We start from the raw sequence: 7,559 nt of genomic DNA on the forward strand, positions 1-7,559 counted from the left end.
TGAATATTTTCTCATACTGGAGGGTAAGAACCCTATGATACTAGTATTCATCATTTTTTATTTTATTTTATTTTTTGAAAAGTTTTTGTTATTTTTTTTTTTTCAAACTTGGTCAACTGTCAAAACTGGTCAAACAATCAAAAAACTGAGTCACACTGGTCAACACTGGGTCCAACAAGTGAAAACCGGGTGAAACAGCTCAAACCGGGTTGAATGGGCAAAACCGGGTCAAACAGACCCAAAACGGACGAACCAGGTCCAAAAGGTTACCGACCTTCCTACTATGTGGTGGTTGCACCGAATCATTTGAATTAGAAAGCTTTTTCAAAAAGGACCGAATCTGATGACAAAATAGGTAAGGTATACCGAACCTTCCTGTTTTTGGTGCTTACACCGAATAATTGCATGAAAACAGTTTTGGTTTTGAGAGAAAGAATCTTTGAACGGTCAAACAGCCTAATAAAACAAAAGCTTCCTATTTAAAACTTTCCCAAGCAATCATCAGGCGGTCTAAAATCACATTCTCTATATATAAACACAGTCAAGGAGAAAGAAACGTACCTTAGCTGACGTCTAAAAAGAGAGAAGCGCGAGGAGTGCTCACCAGCGTGGTAAGCCAATCTTTTACCATTTTTTTATTTGTCTTTTTCCCAATTAATTAAACTTGCAATCACATGCAACTGCTCTTTATATCAAAAACAAATAAATTTTTATTTGGTTTTGCTCTTTATATAAATCGAGCTCATTCCCACAGCCATTATAAATAAGATTGGAAAAGGAGAACTCAGACTTTGCAAACGTCCAGAGAAAGAAGTGATGGTGCCGAAGCAGGCAAAATGCCACACCATCCAGAACACGCGTATCGTAACACATTTTTTTCTTTTCTTTCGAACTAAGAGTGACTCTTTGGGCCAACATATAATGGAATCTCACTTACCTTATTCACCAATGGCAGCCTTGCTCTCACTCTTGGAATTTGATGTCTTGGAAATCTGTGGAATTTGGGAGAAACTTCTTTGACCAAGGTCAGACAATTTATTTCTCTCTACACATTACAATAGAGTGAAATATACAATATATATGCATGAAAACAATGCAACTATGTTAGCGTGAATAGTTAGAAAGATTGCGGTGTACGCATGCTATGTTAGTAAAACAACGCGTGGTTTAGTTTGGATATGACTGCTTCATAATTTTTTACGTGCTTGAAATCCTAGATTTTTCATCATAAGCCATCCGAAATAAACCAAGTTTTTGAAAACAAATTATTATTTTTTTTGAAATTCATTTTGAAAATAATGGAAAACAAAATATTTTTTATCCATAGAATAAGAAATACCACAAATGATTGAATAACAAGTGAAGGTGGGGAAATGCGTTACCGACAAGAAGATGAGCATGAGGACGACCATAAGATAGAAGTACGATCAAACTTGGCACCTATGAATTAGATGATATTCTTTTCCCTTTGATTGCTTGACCTTCACAAAGTACTGAACGACACCCAAAAACTTTCTTCCAAAACAGATAGAGCATAAAGCATAGGACCAATCTTTTGGAGACAGCTTCATCATACATCGCAATCACTAGTAGTGAATCCTCCAATGCCTTCCATTTTTTTTTTTTTTTATTTTTTTATTTTTTTTTTTTTTTGCCTCGAGTACTTCTTAACTAGGAGATATAGTGGACTTAGAGATCAAGAGCGAACTTTCATAGGACTTTAATGTAGGCTTAGGTGATGGGCTCAGAAAGAAGGGATAGGATCAAAATTTATTTTTGGAGTAGAACTTGTCATATAAAGGAAGGAGTAATTGGAATGATGGTAGTGAGATGATGATACGGATCCCAAATCTCAAATGAAACTTCCCCTTGTTTAGGTTTTCCATTCTGGACCGGTGTTGATTATTTTGTGCAACTCTAAGCATTTTGAGTTCTAACGGGGGCTGTTGTTGTTGTTTTTTTTTTTTTTTTTTTTTTTTTTTTTTTTTTTTTTTTTTTTTTTTTTTTATACCCCTTGCACTAGAATTTTTTTTCTTTTTTTTTCGACACCTTGTTGGGATAAATAACATAAGGGTGATTGTGTTCGTGATCAAAGATGGATGTAATGATGCCCCTGGACTATGACAAGTTCTATAAGAGTGGGTATGGATAATCTATGGATAGGCCAAAGATTTATTAGGCTTCCTAAAGGATATGGGCTTGCATTGTGGGAAAACAAAAAATAGGCTAGGCTTCAAATGGGCTTCAAATGGTAACATATGATATTAGGTGGGTTGATTGGGCTAAAAACAAAACGATCAAAGATGGCATGTTCCATCGTCTCTCTAAGATTTCCACTATACTCTTCGTCTTAAAATAAACAAAGTTGGGTAAAAAGTAGTACATCTTTAATTGGTCGGCATTGGTAGGATTTTCCATGTAGAATCTTCATAGTGAATGGACATTGACTATTGTGTTTGAACTTTCTGGTTCATAGATTCCACTCTAGTCTGGATCTGCTTTCTCAGCTTTACTTGCAACAATCTGTCTCCATTGGTATCTAAGTCCCAGTAGAAAATCAATACCCTCCTTCATATCTTGGCTTTCAAGAATGTTGGTCATAGATGAACTCCTCTTAGCATTCCGCTCTTTGATGTAGTCAGACTTGAGTCAGCTGACTTCTTTGATAGATAGCTCTCATGTCTTTGATGGATGCTGATGATGCAATATGGAGTTTGCCATCTCCACGGTAGGGTAGCTAATTGGATGATTGGCTAAGCAGCCGTTGATTGATGGAATGCAGAATATTCCCCTTCTTCAGTGGGGTAGTTGATCAAATGATGTTGTGGAGTTTTGCCCTCTCCACAAGGGTAAATGCATAATGCTGATGTTGATGTTGGTAATCTTAGACATTTGAAAAATCTTCTCAAACATAACCGCTGAACTTTCTTCCTCCTCAATTTCTTCTTCTCGATGAGTTATTCTCTCCTCTTCGAACAATGAAAATCATGTACCACCTTAAGACAATAGATTGTCATAGATATGATCAACACTTCTATGGATTCCTTCAGTAATTTGATTAAGCTTCAACGCTCAGAGGAGATCAAGGTTATACCAATCTACACATAATGTGGTTCATCTGTGGTGCCAAGGTTGATGGTCTTTGTCTCCACAATGACTAGTGTCTGTCAATCCTCAGACTGCTCACGACAAAGAATGGACTCAGTAGCTTCATTGTCTATCTCTTCATCATTGTCGAGGAAGAGGGGATCATAATAACATGCACAAGTCATTCAATCATCTTGCACTAAGGCAAGTGGGTAAATCATATTTTGTGTGATTTTGAAAACTTTTTTTTGCTTTTTTGAAATATTTGAATTTTTTTGGATTTTTTAAATATTTGATTTTTTTATTATATATATATATATTTTTTGTTTTTTTTTTCATCAAATAAAAGAACAAAACAAACTAATTGAGAGTAGAAAACTTATCTGTGTCGAGCAACAAACCAAGATCAAATATAGGAGAGAAATTGATTCGGAACCTATCAACAAATGTTGTAGTTCCATGCATGAGTGATGAATTTTCTGAATGATGTGGTTTCTCCATGAGCAACATATCAAACTTCGTGACGCTATGTGATTTGTACGCCACACCCCCTGAGAACTCAAGTTTCCATCCTGGGTCTAGTGCATGAATGCCATCAAAGACACATGAGTGCCTAGATGTGCCCTTAGCTTGAAAGTAGTGGTGATGATCGAATGGCCATTTCATGTGACCATGGTTGGTGGTGTTTCCCAACCTCTCTATTATCAACTCGCTCTGGGTTTGATAAGAACTAGATTTGAACATCCGTTCAATAACATTAGAAGAATAACTGCCGAGTAATATTGCAATGGCAAATGACTTCAATTTTTCTTGAGCTCGAAGATCGATCTTCCAAGTGTGAGGAAGATGTCAAGTCTTTGAGACTTCTATCATTAGAAGCTTACCACTTCTTGCAAAAGACCTATAGTCATCTTCATTGTATTCTAACAAATCTTGATAGCAGAAATGGAATCTTTTCTTCATAAAAATGGGAGGACAAAACATGTCAAAGAGCTCGATACCATAATCTTCTAAAGAAGATGAGATATTTTGAGAAGTCATCCGGTTATAGACCTTAGTTTGGACCTTTGGGCTTAACAAACAATCCTTATCTAAAGAAGATGCAATAAATTTTTGGGCTTATCAAACTCCTTATCTAGAACATGCAACAAAGGTGGAGCCGGTAATGGTGTCTTCTTAGTTGGTGATTCAGCAAACAGAGGTGCCACTTTTCCATCCAACGATATAGCCTTGGCCTTGGGCCTTGCTTGTGTTTGTGCCTTGTAATCTTTAATTGCATCTTGAAAATTGAACGGCTTGAAGAGTGACATGGCACTAACCTTGGATGCTTGCTCGAGTGGGGTAATGAATGAGGCTGGACTTTTCTTGACAGGCTCTAATGTGTGAACTTCTCTATTATAGTACGGTAATGGATTCGTCACAACATTTGGAGTACCGAGATGTGATGCATCAATTCTCCCTGATTCGATCAAATCTTGTATCGCATGCTTGAGACCTCCACACTTTTTTGTAGGATGTCCAATAGATTGATGGAAATCACAATGTTTAGAGGCATCATACCAATATGGTAGTAGATTCGGAGGAGGCCTAGGCTGCAATGGTGTAACTAGGCCTTGCTGGATCAAAGCCTTGAGAATGACCGACAATGGTTATGGTAGCTCTATGAACTACCTCTGTGGCTTAAGGAACCCTCTATTTTGATATCCTTGTTGTCTTAGAGGATATGCAATCTGATTGGAAGAATGATGAGTTATCACCTTTTTTGGGATCTTTGTATAGGGCTGAGACTTTACTTGTGTGGCTACGACGTGTGCGTCCTTCTCCTTGTTGACAGTAACTGAAGGTGGCTTCTTCTTCTTAGCATCACTTGGACCTAAAGAAATAATCGAAGTCATAGTTCCATAGGCTAAAACATCTTCAATTTGAGTCCTTGCCGAAACCAAAGCCTGAAAAGATGGATGATAGCTGAGACTAAATCGATTTGCATATTCGGAGTTCAAACATTTTACCACCATTCAAATCTGTTCTGTCTCTGATGGCCTATCTAGAATCTAAGCTGCCTTGGTCCTCCACCTGGTTACATATTCGGTGAATGTCTCAGTTGGACCTTGCTTGAGTGCCTCCAATTGTCTTCGACCCATCTGGATGTCTGTATTGTATGAAAAATGGGTCACAAAAGCTGTTGCAAGTTTAGCCCATGTTCTTATCTTCTGAGCGTCTGTGTTCATCCACCAAGTCAGTGCCACACCCTTTAAACTCCTCTGGAATAATTGGACCAATAGTTTTGGCCCGATCCCCATAGGCTGCAAGTAGCTAGAATACATTTTCACATGGGCTTTAGGACACCCAGTTCCGTCATATCTCTCCATCTTAGGGAATTTGAAACCATGTGGAACCCTAATTTGTGGATATGGACAAAGACTATCCAAATCAAACTCGTCCACTTTGATCTTGGTCAGTGCTTCCTCAAGCTTTTTCAATCTGTCTGCCACTAGGCCTTTGTATTGATCTTGGATGATAGGAATTTGATTTTGGGTGTTCATATAAGTGGTAGGTTGTGGTGTCTGTGTGATGTATGGAGGAGGGAACATGAATGGTGTAAAGCTCATGGGTTGGGATAAATTTGGGGTGAACATGGGTGTGGATGTATATTGGTTTGGGTTGTAGTATGAATGGTGAACGGTGGGTTCTGCCATGTAGGTGGGGTCGATATAAGAGATGGGTTGGCTTGGAGTCTGAGTTGGTATAAGAAGTTGTAGTTGGGTGGATTGATGCATGAAATTCCTAGTAGGTAGCTGAGCTTGTGGAGTAGGTAGGTTAAAATCAAACCTTGGTGGTGGTAACGGAGTGGATTGCCCTTGAGACAATTGTCCTTTCCCCATGTTCATGAATTTTGGTAGCATTTCTTGAAACATTCTCTCCATTGCTTATCTCATTAGTTCTTCTGATCCAGGAGGGGGTGATGTCTGACTCTGACCACCTCCTTGGGGTGGTTGTTCATTGCTAGACAGTGATTGTTCACCTTGAGAGATAAGCGGGGAACTAACCATTGGCTGAGACGCTAGTGGAAGAGACCCTTGAGGAGAATTAGCTAGTAGATTCTCCATTTCAATAAGAGAGTTAACGGTTGCACGAGATAACCTTAACCCTGGCTTTCTATTCCAACTGGCTTCTGGATAAGCCTTCTTCTTTCCTATCTTAACTGAAACACCTCGAAAGAAAACGTAAGTCTGAGTCTTTAGGGTGTTCCCCAGCGGAGTCGCCAAAAAACCTGTATGCACAAAAATGTGTACCTAGGTCTATGCAATCGATTTTAGAGTTGCCACTAACTTTATTAAGGAAAAGTTGAGTAAGACCTATGTGAAGGACTAGCCCTCAAAACTAGATGATTATTGGGTTCGAGAGTCAAGGTACGATGTGGGAAAGTGTTAGGCACCCACACTCGCCTGGTAAAAACCAGCCTTACTTCTATTGAGGTGTAATGTTTTAAGATAGGCGAATGAAGAAAGCTTGAAAAATTAATCTACCAGGTTGGATGATCTTCACTAAATTATTTAAAAACTAATAACTATATGCTATAATAAAACTAAAAAAATAACCTAATATGCAATGCTAAATGAAATGAAAGATAAAAGAAAGATGTCACCTTGTTTTGAATGTTGTCTCATACTTGATTGTAGATTGATTGATTGATTGTTGATACTGGTTGATACTAGTTAATTGTTGATGAATGATGATGATAAACTTGGTCTGGAATTGACAACTGTGATTTTTGGATTGAAACAGGTGATTTGAGAAAAAAAACAACTTTTGGTGAAAAGAAGCTTCTACTCAAGATCTAAAGAGGGGAAAAGGAGGCTAAAGACGAAGAACACGAAGAACTTCACTATAAAAACCTCAAAGTCGAAATTTTACCTTCAACTCTAGATTAAACTAAAGAAATTCTCCTCTAGAATGATGAACTAGAAAAGAAAAAAAAAAGAAAAACACTCAAGAAAAGAAAACTATTAAGCTATTGGCTCTGAATAGCTAGGTCCAGATTATTAACTCTGAATTCCTAGCTCCAGATGTTTTTTTGTGGAGTGAATGAGACCCAAATTTATAGCTTTTTGGGATGGATTTCAAATATGGTAATGAGTTTGATCCAATGGCTGAGTATTGATGAAGAAAAATCCAATGGCTTGATATCTTTTTGGTTGCACCTCATAAATCTGGCCCTTGATTCAAGAAGTGGGATAAAGGGTGCGATCTTAGCCCTTGGTTTTTGGATCTTTTAGATGGATTAGGCAAAAAAACAAACCCTACACGTCCTTAATGAGCCCATAATCTAGGGTTTCCAAACATGGCTCCAAAATGGCATATTCTCTATAATATTCTTGATTTATGGGATCAAATCAAATCAAACAGATAAGGAAGGTTCTCTAGGTTTTTGGAGGCCTGAAAAATGGGCTAGAAACTCTAATAAAAAGGTC

The 7,559-nt window shown here is 37.9% G+C and overlaps 1 long non-coding RNA gene across 2 annotated transcripts; it reads left to right on the top strand.

The window, feature by feature from the left end:
* Window positions 1–510: 510 nt before the first annotated feature.
* Window positions 511–7,226, top strand: LOC147475127 (uncharacterized). Of its 2 annotated transcripts, XR_015209353.1 has the most exons (4): window positions 511–611; window positions 755–864; window positions 956–1,025; window positions 6,874–7,226. It is a non-coding gene; the product is annotated as an uncharacterized LOC147475127 (long non-coding RNA). The 2 variants fall into 2 exon arrangements; XR_015209352.1 differs by having other exon boundaries at window positions 755–1,025.
* The last annotated feature ends 333 nt before the right edge of the window (window positions 7,227–7,559 follow it).

This window comes from Coptis chinensis, chromosome 9 (genome assembly GCF_015680905.1).
Source record: "Coptis chinensis isolate HL-2020 chromosome 9, ASM1568090v1, whole genome shotgun sequence".
Lineage (NCBI taxonomy): Eukaryota > Viridiplantae > Streptophyta > Magnoliopsida > Ranunculales > Ranunculaceae > Coptis > Coptis chinensis.